The sequence below is a fragment of the Odontesthes bonariensis genome, chromosome 4 (genome assembly GCF_027942865.1).
Source record: "Odontesthes bonariensis isolate fOdoBon6 chromosome 4, fOdoBon6.hap1, whole genome shotgun sequence".
Taxonomy (NCBI): Eukaryota; Metazoa; Chordata; class Actinopteri; order Atheriniformes; family Atherinopsidae; genus Odontesthes; species Odontesthes bonariensis.
Genome location: NC_134509.1, coordinates 18,548,946 through 18,571,215, shown reverse-complemented (window position 1 = coordinate 18,571,215; position 22,270 = coordinate 18,548,946).

Sequence of the window (22,270 nt, the reverse complement as noted above, 5' to 3'; positions counted from 1 at the left end):
ACCCGCACAATAAGTACATTTCACAACTGGTAAACGTCCATCACTCACACTGTCGTTCTGCCAAGAGGTTGATATCACGGCATTTAGCCACCTCACCACATTTCAGGTGAGGATTTCATTAAAAACATTATGCAATCCTATTCTTTCACATAATAGGTAAATGAATAACAAAAAGCTCAGAGGAACATATGCCTTACGCTACACTGCATCTTTTCTACACATCAGACTTTGCTCCGAACAATCTTTTTGGATTCTCAACCTGTGGGAATGGGTTATTTAGAGATTAAGATCAGATTTATTGTCACGCATACAAACAAAATTTGTCCTCTGCTTTTAACCCATCCAGGTTGGCACCAGTTTGACACACACACACACAGGGTCACACACTTAGAGACAGATGCCAACCTGGAGCAGTGGGCAGCCATGAAGCACAGGGGGTACGGTGCCTTGCTCAAGGGCACCTTAGCTGTGACAAGGAGGTGGACTGACACCCCTCCAGCTAACAGCTCCACCAATCTTTTTTGAGTGGCAAGAATGGGAATTGAACCACCAACCTTCCAGTTATTGGACTACCAATTCTAACCACTGAGCCATGGCTGCCCTAAGTGCATTTAGTGCATAAACTGCATACGTATGAGATAAGAGTAATCTTTGAATAGATTTTATTGAGGGTCAAAGTGTACATTCAACATAGTCGCTGTGAGGCAGAGGTCGCGACCAGCGAAGCGATTATTCTGGATGGAAGTGACTCTAAAAGGCTGAGAAACACTAGTTTAGAAATGTCTGGGGTATATTCACAGGCCACTGGAGCTGATCTATAAGAAAATGGTGGGCTTTGGGGGCAGGAAGCAGCCTCCCTAACTTATAGTTAGACCCAGTCTTTCACGGGTGCTTTAACCACTGTTCAGAAACTGGAGGACCCTCTGTGGAGTCATTTCCTGTATCTGTGTCAAGCAGGTTGCTCAACTGACCCTGACGCGCCTTTTAGGAGACAAGAGGTCCGATCAAACAGGCTTGTGTGCTTCTGGAAGTTTCTAACTGAGCAAAATGATCCCAAAGTTTGTAAGCAGCAGCAGCCACGATCCTTTCATCTTATACGTGCTTCCCTTAGGTAACATTATCAGACAGCATGGCAAACATTCATATGATGTGCTGATGATACTCAGCTGTACAGACCAGGATCTGTCCTCTGACGCTCATATAAAACAAGTTTCTAGGACGGCCTTCTTTCACCTTCGTAATATTGTTAAAGTGATACTCCAGAGTAGATTCAACCTGGGGTCATTTGAACCGTGATATCCAGCCAAGTAGCCCACCCGCAGTTTTTTCGATATTGGCTGAACATCAGCTGAGTTACTGAGTTATCCCGAATAGCTTCGTATATGCTAACATAGTATATGCTATATTCTACATGTTTTTTTATGAATTTTTATGTTGTAGAGTTGTGAAATTATTTTATCAATGGAGAAATTGAGCAGCCTTGCTTTGTTGTCTACAGTAGTAGATCAACGCTCATCTTACTTTGAAGCTCCCAGCTCCCAGAAGTGACGTCGACGCAGCTTTAGCAGCAGAAAAGCTATCAGGCTTGTGTTGATAATAATAAACTCCTGGACTATTTTCAAACTTCCAAATGCATCGTTTTGTGAGTACAGACCATATTTGTACTACTGTAGAAGTTTGGTGTCATGGCATGTGATTTTAGTGTGGTAATTTTGGAGGTACTGCCAGGATCCATTAACCCTTGTACGAAGCCATTTGGGATAACTCAGTAACTCAGCTGATGTTCAGCCAAGATCGAAAAAACTGCGGGTGGGCTACTTGGCTGGATATCACGGTTCAAATGACCCCAGTTTGAATCTACTCCGGAGTATCGCTTTAAAATCAGGAATATCTTGTCTCAGAGTGATGCAGAAGAACTGCTCCATGCATTTGTTACTTCAGGATTGGACTGCTGTAATTCTTTATTATTGGGCTGTCCCACAGATTCTCTGAAAAGCCTCCAGCTGATCCAAAATGCTACAGCCAGAGTTCTGATGAGAACTAACAGCAGAGATCATATTTCTACCTTTAAGATCAGGCTTAAAACTTTCCTTTCTGATAAAGCTTATAGTTAGGGATGGCTCAGGTGTCCCTGAAACATCCCATAGTTCTGCTGCTATAGGCCCAGCCTGCTGAGGGAGCTCCCATGATGCACCTCTCCTCCCTCTGGTCCCTTTCCTCTCCATGTACATGTGACATCATTGTTGTCATTAACTTGTGTTTCTCTCTCTCAGCAGGTATCCCTGGCCTGGTGTTACGGTGCCTGTTGTCCCCTCTTTCCTGTCCTCTCAGACCCCAGCTGGTCGAGGCAGATGGCTGCCCTCCCCGGTTCTGGTTCTGATGGAGGTTTTTTCCTGTTCAAAGGGAGTTTTTTCTCCCCACAGTCGCCTCGTGCACGCTCAGGATGGGGTATTGGATCAGAGAGAAGTTTCTGTCCAATCTGTTGGTCTCCTTAGCTAGGAAACATTTCAATTGGCTCTGTATGAATTTGACTAATTTTGAATTTACTGAATTTGATTGGATTGGATTACGATTTTATTATAATTAACTGGATTCTAATTGGCTTGAATTGAACTGTATCTTTGAAGTTCTATGAGGTGGCATTTGTTGTGATTTGGCACTCTATAAATTAAGTGAATTGAATTTTTTCCCTTTTTGTCTTCTTTAGCATCTATTTCTGGACCACTCAAAGCATTTTCTCCAACAATAAATGAATTCAGAATCCAAACTGGTTTTTCAGCAGGAACACAATGACTTCAGCTGTAATATGGCATGTTTAAAGGAGCCCGGACCTTAACCTCCAACCCCGATGAAGTCCTGCTGAGGTGATCGTGGATATGCTCGTGGCCTGGCATGCGCTCCTTCCCCTTATTTTTGCATGTGGTCACGTATGCTTCATTCTATTGGCTCTGCTCTGGTTTTCTGGACAGCACAAATTGCACATGAATGTAAAAGTGATGCTGGGTTAAAGGAAAGCTGAGACATATCCTCAGTGTGGATCAAACATTTGCCTCCCAACATGACAGCGATCCAAAGCACCCAGCTAAGATGATATTAGAGCTGCGTAAAAATAACTCATTAGTGACCTTATCGGGATGATTCTGGCTGATTTTTTCATGTTTTATACCACAAACCAACTCGAGAATGAGAGGATTCTGTTAGTGGCCTATTCATCCACCCACACCAGCATTTTTACATGCATGAGCAAAAGCCACATCAACCACATTAAAGCTGTTGTTTTGTTACTGCTCATGTGCTAATTGCTTGAAAAGACCCCCACACCCACAAGGAACTTCCTCTCAGGCAAAGTCAGTAACTTAACTAATTTAAGATGTCTGTCATGTTGTTTTTGTTTGCGGCAAATTAAATGGCTAAAAGGGATTTTCTGAAGTGATGTGAGCAGCTTTGATAGATGCGTCCTAAACTGCGCCACACAGGACAAACATATAGAGCAGCTTTTGTTTTCGAGCCGACGGGATTATTCCACAACTGATATTTCAGGTTTTCAACCGCAAACACAAAGAAGATGTGCTGACAAGCTGTGTCATGAGTCATGTGAGGACAGCAAATACCCGTTTCATAACATTTTTCATCGTCTAAGACTGAGAAGCGTTTCGTAGCTTTCACTCTGACCACAGAGCGGAGAGTCTGTGACCCGGCAAAGCCTCTGTTGTACCATAAGAGCCGAAGCCGAAGTGATTCAGACGTCAGGAAGCTCATTCAGTCTTCACAGCTGCATCCTGCAGTCCGACAGAGTGTGTGATTGCAGCCAAATTAAAAAAAAAAAGGAAAAAGCACGAATGACAAAGCTGTTCTTCTACATCGTGACTTTACGTCCTCATTAGCTGCTCCTGCTGGGGTGCTGCTCTAATTATTGGGCTCCCTCTTTTCTACTGTTGCAGCTTTTCAGTTTGTAGCAGTAAACAGTGAATTTCTACCAGGTTTTATATTCATCAACAGCTCTATGTGACTATTAGAAGCATATTGACCTGTGGGACGAACTGACTGCAAAGAGCTCTGTGAGCTTGTAAATGTGAACACACGTATTGAACAGATGCCGTGTCATTAATTATATTCATTCTGATGAGGCATTTCATCATTTTAATGAGTAACATGAAATTAAAGCTTTGACATGAAGCTTCTCTGTGATTTATAGTGTTTTCAGTGTTATTTACACAAAGAAAGTTCTGCAATTTCTAACAGATTACCTAACATGGATTTTGTTTATTTACCAAGTAAACTCTGAGGCAATAAGGCTAACCCTGTGCTGCATTCAGCATCAGTGTTATGGTGAGTGAAGAGAGCACCAAAATGCAGAGAATAAGAGCCAGAACACCATGAACTAAATCCAGAAAACCAAACTCAAGCACAAACAAACTGGAAAACAATAACAGCCATGAACTAGAATGACTGAGAAGACCATGAGGTCACAACAGTCAGGTATTGACAAGAACTGTGACACACCAGGGAGGATAGACACTGTGGGGCAGCTGGTGAGGAAGTAGTTCCAGCTAAGGACAACAGGTAACAGGTGTGGCAGCGGAGCTGATGACCCGGCAGGAGGGGACTGAGGAAAACTATGAGTGGAACAGCGGAACAAGAAACTAACATGACTGAGGCATGAAAAACTGACCCATAATAATAAATAATTACAATAAAAACAAACAGAAAAGTGAAGGCAAATATCCGCACTTTCAGTGCAGGCTTCTCTTCTTATGAAGATGCTCTGAGGATAAAAAACATGGACACACACACACACCACTTCAGAAATGTGCAGCATATTTTAGGCTCTGTCATCACATTTTGCATCAGCAGTGGTTTTCAAATGACATCAGGTACATTTAATTTATTCATACAACTCTGATGAAAACAGCCGGGTCTGCAGGCAGAATGTAGAAGACTCACCAAACAAGAGAATCTTTCCTGCTTACGGACATTGATTCTGTATTTTTTGTTCCTCTCAGCACAACTGCAGTGATGATGAGTTGACTCTGTAATTCTTTTCATGTCTGCGGACATGCTTTTCGTGAAAAATTCACTGTTTGCTGTGAGACTTTGCTGGATAAAACTGCAGCATCAGGATGATAAGTTTGGTTTGATTCAAGTAAACTTTGTGAACATAAACACTGAGTAAACACCGTCCAGCCTCGTCTTGACTTCTCTAAACACTTGTATAAGTTCCTCATGATGTCTTCACTGCTGCTGTGCTTTATGAGCAAACATCTCCACTTTGGTCTGGTCTGTCCAAAGGACATTGTTCCAGAAGTCTTGTGGTTTGTTCAGATGCAGCTTTGCAAACCTAAGCTGTGCTGCCATGTTCTTTTTAGAGAGAAGAGGCTTTCTCCTGCTGCCCTTCCAAACAAGCCATACTTGTTCAGTCTTTTTCTAACTGTGCTGTCATGAACTTTAACCTTTAACATGCTAACTGAGGCCTGCAGAGTCTGAGATGTAGCTCTTGGGTTTCTGACCTTGGGGTGACCTTGGGGTGACCTTGCTGGGACGTCCACTCCTGGGAAGATTGACAGCTGTCCTGAATGTTTTCCACTTGTGAATAATCTTTCTCTCTGTAGAATGATGGACTCCAGATAGTTTGGAAATGGCCTCACTACCCTTCCCAGATTGATGGGCAACAACAACTGCTTCTCTGAGATCATTGCTGATGTCTTTCCTCCTTTGCATCGTGTTAACACACACTTGAATGCTGCAGAGCAGCAAACTGACAGAACTTCTGCTTTTATAGAGGTGCTCACACTGACTGATGATCAGTTAATCAGTGCATTGATCAGCAGCTCCTTGCTGCTGCTGACCCTCTTAGTTCCTGTGTTCACTTAGTTTTTCACACGCTGCTTCTGTGTTTTGTCTCAGATTTTGTTCAGTAAATAATGACACAGTTTGATATGTCATGTGTTGTTTATCTGATGTTGGTTTTTTTAGCTCATTTCAAGCTGATTTTATTCACTTTCAACTTTCACTTGCACTTTTTGGTAATGTTTAGACACTGAAGTCATCTTGTAAGGTTTAGTTACACAATCTTCAGAAAAAAAGAAAAATGTTTGGCCAGTTCTGGCCCATTTGGGCTGATGAAACTGGGTCTGCAGCATTATTTCACCATTATGCCAACTACGTGAAAAGCCCAATGTTTGAAAGATATATGATGTACATGTATATATTACAGACCCATGTAATAGTTGCATTGGATTAAAATACAGATTTATCAGTTTAAAGTCTCTTTTTATCACAACCTGAGCTTTCTTGGATCCATGCTACTACAGCAGGAGGCCAGTGGGAAGAACACGCTGTGCTGGACACTGAACAGATCGTCTCACAACATCATGTTCGAAGGGATTTTACTGTCAGAGGGACGAGTCCGACCTCTTCTGCAAGATACACAAATAATGTGAGGATGTGAAAGGAAACTTAAGCTTGAAATGCAACGCTTTCAAAGTATTTCTGCGTGTTATGAAATAAATGAACAACTGTTCAGTGACCGCTTCACAGCTTAGGCCAGAAAAACATCAGGCCTCACAATCCGAGCAGCTTTACAGTAAAAGGCAGTGCAGTTGTTTGTAGCCATGAGGCAACATGGCGTCATGCTGAGATGAACCTGAAACGTGTTGTGAAATAAGAAGATCATGTAGTGTGACGTTTTACTGTTTCTCCCCTCTCACTTGATACAAGTTTCCACTGGCAGCTCTGGATTGTCTGTATGTTTAGTTGCAGCAGCTCGGGATGATGATTTATGGTTTGTGTGATGGTGTCTCTCTTATTTTCACCTCGTATTACTTGCCGCCTTCCTTGGCTGTGTTTGATGTGTAAAGCCGCACATCACGCAGGTCTTTGGAGCATCACAACCGAACTCTGAGCTGATTAGAGCGAATCTGTTTTACATCACTCCTCAGGCACACTGCAGCGTATCTTACTGCTCATGGTAACTTTCTGTGTTTGTGATTTAATGAGTTTTGGAGAGCAGATTATATCTGCTCCTCCCCCTCACGGAGTATTGAATTCAGCAGAAATCCTGTGTTGTCAGTTCAAACTCTGCTTAAACAGCACTTTACTGTTGCAGTCAGTGTTGTGCAATGTTCAAAGTCATGGCTCATCTGGCTTTTCTCATCTGCATTCCACGATGCACCAGTCCAGTTATTCTTTGGAAAATTATGAAGCGGCGTCATCGTTGTACACAGCGGTGCTCATCCTGAGGGATACTTCAGGTTTATGTTCATTCTCTGTGTGCTTGACGGATGTATGCATTGTTGCACGATGTGTGCGAACAGTTTGGGGTCAGCCAGATTAAGAGTCTGTTCTGTGGAAATGTCTCCAGGGACTCTCTCTCTCTCTCTTACCACATGCTTCTTGGAAGCAACGGAACCTATTCCTGCCAAGACCCGACCGGAGATGCTTTCTCATAGTCACAGGACTTCAGGGAAAAGGAAACTAAAAGTAAATGGTTGAACATCAGGCGCAGGATCATGACAGATGGCAGAATAAAGTCTGAGTAGATTGTTTACATATTTTCAAGTCATTGTTGAAACTCAAGTCATTTAATTCTTTTTCATATTTTTTTTCTCAACCTGAAAAAAATGGCTTTAAAACTCAAATTATCATTTAAACCTTAATACAGGTAAACCAAACTGGATATTCACTGCAAGGTCTTAACAAACACGTCAGAATTGAAACAATTTAAACAAATGAATTAAGTTTCATTGAAGTAATTTCACAGTTTAAAGCTGTGACCTGTCCAATGATGTGCATTAACGTTCTGCTGTGCTTGAGATCATCGTCACGACCTCTGTTAAAGCAGAAGTTTAGTCAGTTTGCTGCTCTGAAGCATTCAGGTGTGTGTTTACAACACTACCAAGGAGGAAAGACATCCAAAGCTAAAGCTGGGCTGAAACTGGCTCATCAACAGGACAAAGATCCCAAACACAGCAGCAGATCTACAACAGAATGTGTGAAGACGAAAAGAATCAAGGTGTTGCAATGGTCCAGTCAAAGTCCAGACCTCAGCCTGACTGAGATGCTGTGGTGGGACCTTCAGAGAGCTGTGCAGAAACCAATGCTGCAAACCTCAATGAGCTGAAGCAAAGCTGGAAAGAAGAGTGGGCCAAGATTCCTCCTCCACCATGAGAGAGACTGATAACGTCCCACAGGAAACCATTACTTCAGCTCACTGCTGCTGAAGCTGCTGCTACAAGCTGCTGGATCAGGGGTTCACTTAGTTTTTGATCAATAAATAATGACTCAATGTGATATGTCATCTGTGGTTGAAGTTATTGAGTTTTAACACCTGCCGAGGACCAGATTATCTTTAATTATGTCCTGATATGTAAAACTTTCACATTGAAAGTAATGAGGATTCAAAGTCACAATATTTTCAACACTGTGATTTAAAGTAGACACAAGTGGTGCAGAACAATATGGTCAAGTTACATTACATGTTATTCATCTTTTATTTAAATTAAAAATTATATCATAAAGTCATATATCTAATAGTGACTCTTGTCTTATTGATGCTAATCTCATTGTAAACTCTGTTGGAACGTGGAAGAACTGTTCATCTTGTGTCCAAAAACAGACATTTCTCTGCACAGGTTATCATGGTATGGTCTTAAATTTAACTGCAAGGCATCAGTTTGTTGCAAAAGGCAGCAGAGAGAGAGATGACTGTGAGCTGAGCAGACAAACTCAGAAAAGTGGTGAAGACGAGGAATCACTTTCAGGCAACGCCGAGACAGAAAGTCAGTGAGCGAGATTAGTTCTGCTGAGGAGGAAATCAATAAAATATGCTCAAAAACCTCTTTTCTTTCATCGTAATCCATTTAGAGAAAATAGTATTACTTATTCAGATCACCAACAGAAAAAGAAAAACATTAGAATACCAACTGAACCATTTGTAGTCTGTTTACACCCTGACAGATGGGACAGATATGCACAATATCTGAAGTATTTTGGCTCATTACAGTGTTTTTATTCAGGCTCTTCAAACCTTCCCATATTTGGGATTTGGGACCCGTAGAGGAGGCAGAGGGGATCTTTGAATAATCAAATGCAGAAGAAAGTTCAAAAATTGTTTAGGCTGAAGGGCCCTCTGCTGCCTCTGTGTTTCATGTCTTTTTGGGCTGTTTCATTTCATTCATATTTTCAGAGTCTGAAGGAGAAGCGTGTGGGTTTTTGCTGATGTAACTACTTAGTTTTTCTATTTTAGTTTCTTAAACCCTTCTTAGTGTGGGAAGAAGTCTGAAGACAGAGATTGTGGAGTGCATCTTTAAACATTTAAATCAGGTTTCAGTCTGGTTGGACGCCCCCTGCTGGCTGAAGGGTCCTACGTAGTGCGCTAGCGCTTCAGGCGGGCTCTGCTCATTTGTTTGCTCTGCCCATTTGTGTGCTCTGCCCATTTGTTTGCTCTGCCCTTGATATTGTTCTCTTTTCATCTTTCGTTTCATGTGTTGCATTCATTAAGCACTTCAAAGCGAATCCCTATCACTTTTGGGGAGTATCTGTCCTCAGTTACTTCTCACAGAAAAGAGGAGAAAGTCAGACCCCTGAGGCTCACACCAGGCCCGCAAACAGGGACCGAGACACCAGCATGTCCAGCAGGTTCTGTTTCCAACGCAGCGACGGGTCACAGCTTGATGGGTCGGTTAAGGTGAGCAATACATCGGATGGGTCAATGGGAGGCCAGGTTGCGTAGCTCCTTGTGCGCACCCTCCATCGGCGGTGGCCTCTGAGGGGCCCGTGCAGCGGGTAGCAGGCCGGCTGGGAGAGCTCTTTGATGGAGTCCACATACTCCTCCATAGTGTGGGAGAAGTAGTCCAGGTCTCCGTTCTCTGTTTCCAGCATCTCATTGATGGTGGGAAGTATGTCCACGGAGGAGAGGAGGTATCTGGGCTTCATCTTTAAACAGAGAGCAGGTCCTTTAACAGCTGCTGTCAAAAGATGTGACATGTTGGAAGGGTTAATTCATCTGTGAGAAAAAGATTTGGGAAAGATCTGAAATCTAAATGTTATCCTGAGTTGAGGATTCTCTGTTGATCACTTCAGAATCAGAGTGAACAAAACTGAGGAGAATCAAACACAAAATAATCAAAGAGTTCAGGTTAAATCTGCACTGAATGTCTCCATTCACTGCTCATATTTATTCATCTGCCCAGAAGACATTTGTGTCTGTGTTGTCTATATATCACTAAACTGGTCTGATGTTATTATGTCATTTCTCCTCAGTTAATGTTCCAGTCGTCTAATCACACATTCCTGCGCTCAATACTGAGAAGAAGTTAGAATATTTAACAGATTTTATTCATGAATGTTCTTCTGAATCAACGTGCTGTCATTCCCAGGGCCTCCGATACTGCTGCTGAGTCTGAAACGTGCACGAGATGTCCACCGTGTTCAGTCCTATGATGCACAGGTTTCTTTAGAAGCTAACAATAAACTAGCTTATAGTTGGGGACGGTTCACATCCCATAGTTGTGCTGCTATAGTTATGCAGGTTCTGGTTCTGATGGAGGTTTCTTCCTGTTAAAAGGGAGTTTTTTCTTCCCACAGTCGCCTTGTGCACGCTCAGGACGGGGGATTGGAGTTTCAGCACATCTGTTGGTTTCCAGTGTTTGATTTTTGATTTAACAAAGGTTTGTTTGCACTTTTTCATCAAATAGAATTACAAAATACATGGATGCCCAGAGAGATTATACCCTAACGTTTTAGTTCATATTGGGCGAATAAATAAATGATTATGACTGAAATAAACAATCTGGAATAAACCTGACTCAGACAAAGCAACAGCATAAAGAGGCAAGTTGGATCAGACAGCAGAGTTTATCTAACCTTTGGCCCCAGATGGTTTGTTTTACAGCAAAATCTGTAGAAACTGTTTGGAAAAGAGCTATCAAAGCCACAAACCACCTTTAATCAGTTAGATGGATTAAGGGGAACCACACAGAACCAGTTAGCACAGAGGACCTGCCAAGGTTGATGTGATGCCTGCAGCTCACAGTATGGGAAGCTGTTTGGTCCAAACTTTGCAACAAACAGATGGATCGCAGCCTGACAAGATGGAGTCTCTCGTCATGGTGTGAACGTTACGACGATGCAGCTGCTTCATAGAATCAGAGCTGATCCAGTGTAGAGGCGTCACAATTACTGAACTCAACTCATATCATGGTTCTAATTCTAGTCATGTTCATTTTTAGGTCAGTGAGTTTACATGACCGTACTTTTTGCCTTTTGAGGCTTTCTAAACCAAAATTACACAAATATGTTGTGTCAGCAAGAAAATGTCATAAGTCCTCTATCACAGGGGTCCCCAACCACCGAGTCGACCCGGTGGTTGGGGTGCTAAATGTAATGTCTGTTGAATGTAAAGTACAAAAAAAAAATGAACACCATAATAATGTGGGAATATCACATCCGGCAGTTTTCATGCCAGTGAATAAAACCTGACATGATTTTCTTACTAATTCTAATCGTTAATTTTGATGAACTAATCCAGTACAGCACCAACTGGTAACTGGTGCTGCTTTTTAGTCTGATACAGCCAGATAAACACATTCATTTGTTCATAAAACATTTTAGCAATACTATTAAAGATTATGTACTTCCTCTCTTTTGTTGTTAAAAGATAGAGAAACAGAATTAGATACACTGGATTAACCCTTTAATGTCCTTCTCCCGTTGGTCGAGCATCTTCTTAGCTTTTATTCTTAGTGAGGACATTGATGTTATTCTCCACATGTGGACAAATACACTTAAAAGTGACAAATAATAAAAGAAAATGCCAACAAGTTATAGATGTTAAATTAAAAACATGTTAAAAGCATAATAAGGAATACTGTCCAGTCATATCATTTGCTTTATATTTGGAAACTTATGTTAGGACTTATAAACTGTTCCAACCCACAACTAAATACTGTTTTTCTGCTCTATTTTCTGCCAGCATTTTTCCCCATAAACCCTATAAAATAAAGTGAAAGTAAAACAACCCTTTGTCCGATAATTGGTACCAGATTCCTGAACTCATTTCCCAGAAACTTCCAAGAAAATCACATGAAAATCAAAACAATGTATAATTGCAGTTTAAAAACCACAATAACGAGTGTTAGAAGACAATACTGTAATCAGACTTCAGTCAATAATCCGTTTAACTACCTCAGGAATAAATTAACAGCACCCATACTGTCCATCCAGACAGACTCACCTGGGATATTCAGTCCTCAGACGGTGCTTCCACCTGAGCAGAAGCCTCTTTTCTCTCTGCTTTCACCCAGGATCCCAGCAGCCTGTGGGTGTCCACTCTGCTTTACTAAAACTCTCAGCTCGTCAGGAACACGCTGCGACGACATGGAGGTGTGATTCTGGAAGTGCTGCTGGAGGATAATCCAGGCCAGGGGAGCTTTTATAAAGCATTAGCCAGCCAGGCTAAGAGAGCCAATTATAGCCATCAGAACTCAGAGAGAGTCAGTCTGACACACTGGGAGTGGGTTCAGTTGCACAGAACAACAGGAGGGAAACGTGGTGGTCGGAGGGTGAAGAGGTGATCAACCAGTTGGCTATCGATGAGGAAAAGTGGCTCATTTACAGCTGCAGGCCTGCTTTTATTGACTGGCTGTGGTTAATCAGCCAAAGCTCCATTAAATGTCTTAATGTGGATCAGTGTACGAAGAAGTGGGTGTAATTTAGTTCCAGGAGAGGAGTTACTGGATTATGACTATTTGTGTTTGGTTATGTTGTTCACTTGAACCACTTATCAGTTCGGAAACAGCTGATTGCTCCTGATTAGCTTAGAGGAGAGCCTCTCTCTCAGCTTTGTTTACGAAATTTGGTTTCCTGTAAAGATATTTACGGCATTATTTTAAAAAAAACAACTCATTTTGACTCCAAATCTTTCAAATGAGACAATTTAGATGTGTCAAAACACCCAAACATGTCATAACAGAAAGGAGATAATTAAAGAATGTCAGTATCTTAAATTTTAGTTTAATTTCTTCTAGAAAGAAAGCGTGTGCGTGTGCGTGTGCGTGTGCGTGTGCGTGTGCGTGTGACCTTTAGAGGCCGTGAGAGCATGTAAAGTTAAAATAGTGATGTCACTTTGTTGTGTTTGCTAACTGGAACCAAGTCATTTCAGCAGAGCTTTTCTCAGGTTTCCTTTTTTCTGTTGCTGAGGACACAGCGTGCGTCACAAAGTACAAAAAAGAAAATGCACTGATGATTGTTGCAGAGTGACCACGAGAAGCAGCCAAAAGGTCGACCTGACCTGATCAACAGTTTCTGACACGTGAGGCGGTGAGAACACGTGGAAACAATGATGTGCAGGCTGACACACTGCGTAACGGCCATAATAATGTGCTAAATATATGTTCTAAATGTAATAATTACTCCTCTGGACAAGGAGCATTTTAATCTCTCTGAAACTTTGTTTTTTCAGATATTAAAACCCACCGACCGGATGGAAAAGGGTTTAATCTACATGCAGTCCAGCATCAAATGACTCCTCCGTCGTGGGTTTTATCTAATTTGGCCTCAAACAACATTGATGGGAACACAAAAGCATGGTGCACACTTTAATTGGCACTGAGGATGCTGCACTTAGGGCCACATTAGTGGGCACAGCTCACCTTTTCTTCACAGGTTTAGCAACCGTAACACGTCACATCGAGACTAAAGATGACAGCAACAACTCGCAGGCAAAAAGAGACACGACTGATGGATTTTATCTGACTGAAAGAAGGCTGGAAGCTGACTGTCAGTCCTGCTGTGTGGGCCTTTAAACATCCTGCTTGTCAAATAAAAACAACACAACTAACAGTTCATCGTTTAAAGGCTTAACAGTCAGGTTTCCATCAGTGCCTCTGAGCCACATTTTTTTAAAGAGTTGATGGAAACGGCAAAACTGGAAAGAATTCCTCGTGTTTCTGCACCTTTACACGAGTCCATGGAAGATGACGACAACATGTGACTCTGATCATGTGACTGTTTCTGCCTTTAGGAAACAAACGTGCCAAATTCCCTCGGACATGACAAAAATGATCCGAACAATCCTCCATGCTTCTCTTGTATCAGGTCAGAAGGTGCCTCTCAGGGGGATTTTTACTGCTTTCTACCTGAAAAACACGTCGTGGACCCACCGTCAGTTTTACACGACACGCAACAGTTAAAACATTTCCATGGCTGTTAAACTGTTGTGAGCAGCTACCTTCTGACAGCAGGTTATACTGTGTTTTCCTTTGATGCAACACATTAAAAAGCTAAACTTAATGCTGACAATACAGTGAAAACAAACTTTAAACCCATAAAGACACTGATCTTTCTTCTTTTTGCAGCAAAGGATCTCAGGTGTTTTGAGAGCACTGCGGATACACAGAAGCATCCTTAAATCTCTCAGAACAAAGCACTGAATCCTCTCAGGGATCCTTGACATTAGAACAGTCCTCAGTGAGATTTGATGATGTGGCATCCAAGAAAAGGCAGCCATTAAGGATCCTGAACACGCTTCACACACTGATGTCAGTTTTATTTCTGTAGCACGTTTAAAAGCAGCAAGACTGACCCAAGTGCTTTACAAGTTAGTTTAAAATTAAATGTAATAAAATACACTGAAATAGACTAAAAAACATAAAAGAACTGATGGGACTGAACTCGAAGTTAAAGTTAAAAGGTGAGTTTTCAGACCGGATTCAACTTCAATCTGATCATTTAATGGAGATGAGCTGGATGTGTATTTTCTATAAGGTGACATTTCAAATGTTTGCTTTACATGAACATGATGTCAAAGATGTTCTTGAACCTTCACGGTTGCTCATCAGTGGAGAGTTTGATCGGCTCCACCATCACCAGAACATCTTTGGAAAGAAACCTCCGCTAAGTGCTACACCTTTTAGGGTAAAAGCAGAGACGCTGAAGCACCTCACTGAGCCACTGTGCTGCAGCTTAAATCTTCTGTGCCCAGTCTGAGCTTATCTGCTTACACAACTGACCGTTCTACAACATGCCAGAAAAGTCACCGTCTCACTCTTTCTCTCAGGAAGTTGGGCTCAGATCCGCCCCTGCTACAGTAAAAACTGTTTAATCACTGCTGCCAGAGAGCTGCTTTTGATAAGAATACCCACCTCCCTCAAATGTGATTTACCAGATGGCTATTTGGAGAAAACGAAAACATGCTAATAAGTGAATTCATTAAAAGAACAGTAAAAATATATGAATGTAAACAGAAAAATAAAAGGTGCATTGAGACCTGACCTGGGACCCACAAAACTTGAAGAATATATGATAAAATTCTCCCATCTGGAGTTTTTCAGTGGTTTTAAACATGGTGAAAAAAGGTGTAAATTTCCTGATATAGTTTTTAAACCCAAACACAATCTTTTCCTAAAAAAAAAGTCGTTTTAGTTCTTAAACCCAACAAGAAAGTGTTAAACATCTCTGAAGCAGACCTGATTGTAAAACTGATACAACACAGAGATACTCCATAGAGATGATGTTTGCCTGCATAAAACAACACACAACCAGGTCATCGCTGCATCATCATTAGATGCCACATGCTTTGACAGAACAGCATTATGTAAACATCCTGTAAAACACACTGAAGAAGACGGTTAAACTATTATTTTTTATCCCATGAGGCAAGGCTGAGAGCATTATCATATAAAACAGCTTTTATTCAATAAGGAAAGGTGATTCTTTGAAAATACCTTTTCAAAACAGACATAATACAGTATATCTTCAATTACTGAAGATAAATGGAAAGGACAAAATTTTTTATTTCTGATATAATCATGACACCAAATTGGCCGAGGAACAACATTTCTGAATATTATCAGGGTCTATAGCCTTCAACCTTGATTTAACCCTTTTTAAGTGTTTTATTTTAAACTATTTACTTGTTTTAGGTACGTGTACAGAAATAAAACCACTAGCTAAATATAAAATACTGATAGATCACCCAGTGACTGAAGCCCAACAGATAAACCTCCCTGTTTGACCCCAGTAACAGCTACACTGCCGACATGATTCATTTTTCAGTGGAAGAACACCTCTGCTGCAGTGAAAAACATTCAACATGTGGCCAAGTAATTGGGCAAACCTCCTTCCCATCTGCTTACTGGTTTTAACTATTCATGTCACAGTTACAGGAAAAAAAGCCTAAATCAGTAGCTGAGGAATTTCAGTGGATAAGTTTCCTGGTTTCAGGATCGCTGTGTGAAGAGACAGAAGCCTTCACCGTCAGTGTTTAACAGTTGGACTTTGACCACCTTAAAACTCGGCTTTTTTTTAACCTCATTACTTCAGAATAAAGTAGCTGCTCAGGCATCCTCATTAGAATGTTATTTTCATGAGGACAGAGATATAGATTTTAATGGAAATAAATGGCAGAAATTTGCATTAACACCAGTCGTTATGATGGGAATAAAACTTTCATCCTCACTAAGACTGTTACTTCATGCTCTGCTCCACTGAGAGCTGACCTCAGAGACACTCAGTTGACTATTAAGTGAGTCTGAATGCTAATGTGCTATTTGAGGAGCGTTTCTTTGTCAACACAGCTCGACATAAACCTTAAGATTAGGGCCAGGGCTGAAAATAAATGCTGCTGACTTGTAGGCTCAGGTGCTGCCGGCACAACCGGATGCAACGTGTTTACAGGCAGCCTCAGGTCTTAATATATCCTCAGGTCTTAATATATCATTAAGCAGGACTGAGGTTTGCTTTGTCACATCAACAATTAATCCCGGAATCGCAATTATTCTAAATTCATTGTGGTCATGGTTGCATCGTCATCTTGTTGCACACCTGTCATGTCATATCTGGCATCTGCAGTTTTCAATCAATCTATATTCCTGTATTAATTTCCATTAAATGTCTGTAATTCTTTCTAAGAGTAATTAGAATGACTAAATTATTAGTGGGTTTATAGTACAATAGTAGCATGAAATTTAACAGAAACAATTATTAATCACGATTGTTTGTACTCATTTTTCATAATCATGGCTTCACAGAGGGATATAGTTTAATGATACTTCATGAATGGATTGATTACTTGTTTTAAAAGGCAGAAAAAGTTCCCATCAGGAGGTTGGAGGCTCATCCAGAAATCACCTGGGACCCAGAACCTGTTTTAAATTTCTTTTTTTGTTTTTATCTGTTTAAAAACATATGGAAATGTTTTTTTCTTTAGTACTTTTATGGCTAACTATTTGAAGAGCTGCACTTTAAACAGCAACATACAAACAACATCCACCACCGGTTATAAAGTGCTTTAAAAGTCATGTTGTCTTTTTTATTATGAGAACAAGGAAAATAAATATTAACATTTTTCAACATAAATACATTGAGTTTGATATTATGCCAATTTGATGGGTAAGTATGCTTGTTGGTCTGTAAGCTAAATGAAAGCTAAAGCTAGCACCACGTTAGCTTAGCAGCTTCTGTTGTTAGCTCTTTAAGTAAGGTTTTGGTTCTTTTAACATCAACATATTGGTATGGAAGTTAGTTTGCATGTTTTTTTTTTTCTTGGCAAAGTTAACTATTTGGGTAAAGTGCAGAGTAATGTTCACTGTCTCATTTCCAGTCTTTATGCTCTACGCTAACAGACTGCTAGTTGTAGCTTAAGTTTTAAAAATAAAAAATTAAAGTGGTGCAAAGCTGGTCATTCTCAGCATGAAAGAAAATTTGATTACTTTTTAAAATGTCACACTAGTGTAGAGCTGAAGTCTAACAGTTAACCTTCTGTTTAAAAATCCACAGAAGTAATGTTTTTTCTTTTTTCAATAAACTTCTGAAAAGGCTTGTGGCGTTTTAACTTAAATTTAGATCAACTAAAACTTTTTTTAAAAGTTGCTGTCACAGTTTGGGTTCTGGATAAATGAATCAGTAGATATGAATTACTTCCATGCTGTTTTAAACTGTTTTTAACATGGGGGGGAAAAGCCATTGTTGTTGTCTTCTTAAAAAAAAACTGCATATGAATATGCAGCATCTGTACTTTTGGCCACCTACTGAGAACCTTCTGGTTTCCCATTTCTTGTCTAAGTGACTTAGTTTCATTCAGAGACAGAATCCATCCTGACAGCAAAGCAGAACAGTTTAACTGAAATGCAAGTCAGAAACCGTTGATTATCATGTTACATCAAATTTATTTAGAATTGTTATTCGTGCATTCTTGGACATTCAGTATTGATGGAGATGTTTGTGAGTTCCTCCAAAAGCACAAAACATTGGCCAATGCCCAGAGATTCAGCCATCAGAAGATCGAATGTTAAGTAAAAGGTAAGTTTGGTCCAGTTCCTGAATCACAAACAGATCTATCCATCTTAATGTGTCTATAAATGGTGGAATTAGCCCAAATATTGTGGCCAGATTCTAGTGTGATGGCAATGTAAAACTTGTAGTGTTGGTGAATTCAATATCGTTTAATTTAATTTAATCATTTAATGTGATTCGGGTACACATATATATATTCCTTTTCATTTATTCAAAATGGTCCCGTTGATTGATATTGTAGAATTATTAGAATAATTTAGTGTTGATTATGTTAATTAATTCTTAATTAACTATGTGGGATGATTTTCTTTCATTTTAGATTATTTCTTTATTAAATCACTGATAAGTGATTTCAGGGGGGACTATGTGGGAGAAGGATGTCATGACATGCTCATGACTTCTGGCCTAGTTACATCCTGGGCCTTGTTGACTGGTTCATATGAATATTGTTGATAGTTAGAATGAGCGTGTTTATGATAAACTGCGAAAGCTAGGCGCCTCCAGAGAGGGCCACGTACACTTGTTATGATAAAACTGTATAAAAGGGTGTCACAAGATGAGCTCGTCGGACATTTTGTACATTCTGTATGCATATTTGCTGTGACAGTTTGTTCAATAAACTCCCCAATGGACGGCTGACCAACGCGGGATTCGACTCATTTTCTCCACAACATAATGGTTATCATGTTACATCAAATTTATTTAGAATTGTTATTCGTGCATTCTTGGACATTCAGTATTGATGGAGATGTTTGTGAGTTCCTCCAAAAGCACAAAACATTGGCCAATGCCCAGAGATTCAGCCATCAGAAGATCGAATGTTAAGTAAAAGGTAAGTTTGGTCCAGTTCCTAAATCACAAACAGATCTATCCATCTTAATGTGTCTATAAATGGTGGAATTAGCCCAAATATTGTGGCCAGATTCTAGGTGCTAAACCTGAATCAGGTCAATATATCTTGCCCAAATGCATCTCCACACCTCTGTGCACCCAGTGAAATTCTCATCCCAGACAGGTTCAAATGTATGCAGTCATCCTGAGCCAAGTCCAGTCAGCATTAATGGGCCAGATCAGACTCCCTTTAGGTGAGCCGCTGCCAGAATATGCAGAGTGTTCCAAAGTTTGCCGTCAGTGGGCTGTATTCTGGGACAGGATGTTATCTCTCTTGAATATTACTCTACAGGACTCTGGTGTGCACGACAAGGGTTTATGTTTCCAGAGAAAAGTTATCTAGCAGTTATCTAGCAGTTAACCACACTGCTTAACCACACAGTTAAACCATGTGTTAACAACTGTGTGGTTAAGCAGTTTAAACATGAGTCAAACTCTCACAGTGCATAACTGATAAAAAGGGAGAAAATAATGAGTTAAATGGGTACAATTACAGTTCACCTCTGATTCACTGATGTGGCAAAGTGTGAAGGTAATGCAGACTGTGTAAAGTGATTTTCTGCAACAAGTGGATCTCAAACGCCCACCCGCCGTGTCTTTCTGTTGGATCTAACTGAGAGGAATTAAGAGGTGCTTCTAAGAGTCTGAGGAAAGGTAAAGGAACAAGAGAGAGATAAAATAAGAGCGATTAAAGAAAGAAAGGAACATGTCAAATAAGAGAAAGATGGAGAGATAAAAAAACTGTAAAATAGAACAGCAGTGGCTGAGCAGTGCCCCCTGCTGGACAGAGGATGGTACTACATTATACTGTACAGCCAGTCTTCTTATGCCTTGCACAAAGAAAACATGCACGGAAACACGAAAACAATACAGCCTATGTTTCCTTTCAAAGTCAACAAAATCTTAAAAAAGATTTTAGACTCATTAAGAAAAAGATTGCGCAACTGTTTATTTTTCCACTGAAGCAAAATGGAGTGGTACGTTTCGCAACTGAGCTTAAAAAAAAGGCATGTTTTTCCTCACAAATTGGCTCGGCTGAGTAGAAACCAAAGACAGATGACATATAACAGCTCCAGCTCCCACATCCAACGCATTCCTCAGTGTGAGTTTCAGCCTGTTCCTCTCTGTAAAGTAACCAGGTTAAACTCTTGTACTCGCTGTTGTTCCAGGTTGACCTTTTCCTTCTTGCATAGGCAGAAAGTTTTCTTTCTGTGTCTGCTGGAAGCATCATATACAAGAGCAGCTCTTATCTGCACACAAGTCCAGCTGCGGAGGTTGAATCAGTGATTCAGCGAATAAAGGTTATCTCGCAATCAGGAGCAGCGACAGCAGAGAGCGAACAGCCACCCGAGTGAGGGACAGAATATCAGTAAGACGCCACATGTTAGTGACAAACAGGAAAGAGAATGGCAGCAAAGCACGTTAGAGATGTTGTGATGCATCCCTGCTGTTTTCAGTCATGAATCCAGCACAATATGAAGATCAGAGGCTCTAATTCACAATAAAGGCCCTCCTATAGAGTATATGTTTCTAATTTCATGCAGTTCTTTGCACAGCAGCAAAGGGCTGCAGAGGGAATTGCTCCATTTCCATCGCTGCCTGTGTGAGGAGAACAGATTGGGAAAGCTGAGTTAAAACTGAGCAGATAATAAATACCCAAACTCACACAAGCGTTTCAAAGCTTGGATTTGTTTCAGAGTGAAAATGAAGAACATGTGTGAGTTGTTTTGTTTTCTGCGGGCCCTGAGTCATCGTTAAAGTCGCTGTGGTCTGTAAAAGCCTTTTAAACACAGTTGTGTTAGCGTCTCTGGACCCTCCAGGCATGTGTTGATCAGGAGAAACGAGCAGCGCTCAAACCAGCAGGAAGAAGGTATTAGAATAATAAGACTGACAGCGTGTTTATTATTTAGGGCTGGGCAACGATTAAAATGTTTAATCTAATTAATCACATGATTTCCCTGATTAATCACGATTAATCGCATTTGTACGCAAAATCCAAAAATGAATTAAAAAGTAGTGTATAGCTTTAAGCATTTAGTTTTGTTTTAAATGTGCTGCCATATAAATGAAAGTGCCATAACATTTGTTGTGCAAACACACTTTTAACATCAGCATCTTTCTGTAGTTTTTATATAGAAGCCTCGCTCCACTGTCTGTTTCCTTGAATGACTAGCTGGTATCAGTTGTGTGTTTTGCCTTTAAGTGATATTTTAGACTGGAACTACTACGGTGAGAAGATAATTCAACTTGGCAGTGTTTACAGATGACTTTGGTTCTGTCGACTCCGCCGTCTGGAAGAACTTTAAAATGAAAATGGGCGAGTAAATGTTCCGTACCCTTCTCCATGTTTGGTGGATCCGCCAATTACTTTCTTTTCAACAAAAAGAAAACATGCATTAATGCGCGATAAAATATTTATCGTGGATGAAAAAAATTAGTGAGTTAACGCGATAATAAGGAGTTAACTCGCCCATTATCTAATTAAGATAAATCAGAGTAAATTAGATTGATCAGCAGCAGCAGGAGGAGTGAAGGTTCATATAACTTTGTTTACAGATGAGCTGCAGCTGATTTTAGCCACAAAATAAACATCTTTTAAGCATTTTTATTGAGGTAATGAAATGTAATGAGACTGAATATTTATAGATCCTCATTTCCACGTTGTTTATGCACCAGATTGAGTTTTCTGTGGAAATACATTTGTTATTTTACTTAATTTATATTACTTCCTGTTTTATATTGCTTTTGTGTCATAACTATTATCATCATTAGTGAAAATGAACATCTCATCCTGGATCTTTAGAGGTCAGTTTTATGGCCTGAAGGAGAGAACAAATGTTACGTGATTTAGAATTTAAAAACTGCATTATAATAATAATAATAACTTTTAAATGCAAAGGATATTAAACTGACTCTGTTCAGCAAACTGAGAATCATTTAAACCCCAAAACTCCATAAAATACGTGGAAATTCATGTAAAAGAGGTTTAATGAATGATTTTATGATGTTTTCTGTCATAAAAGATTCAACTTTCACAAAAAGTTTAATGTTTGAATCAACATCAAAGTGCCTTTTATTTACATGAATA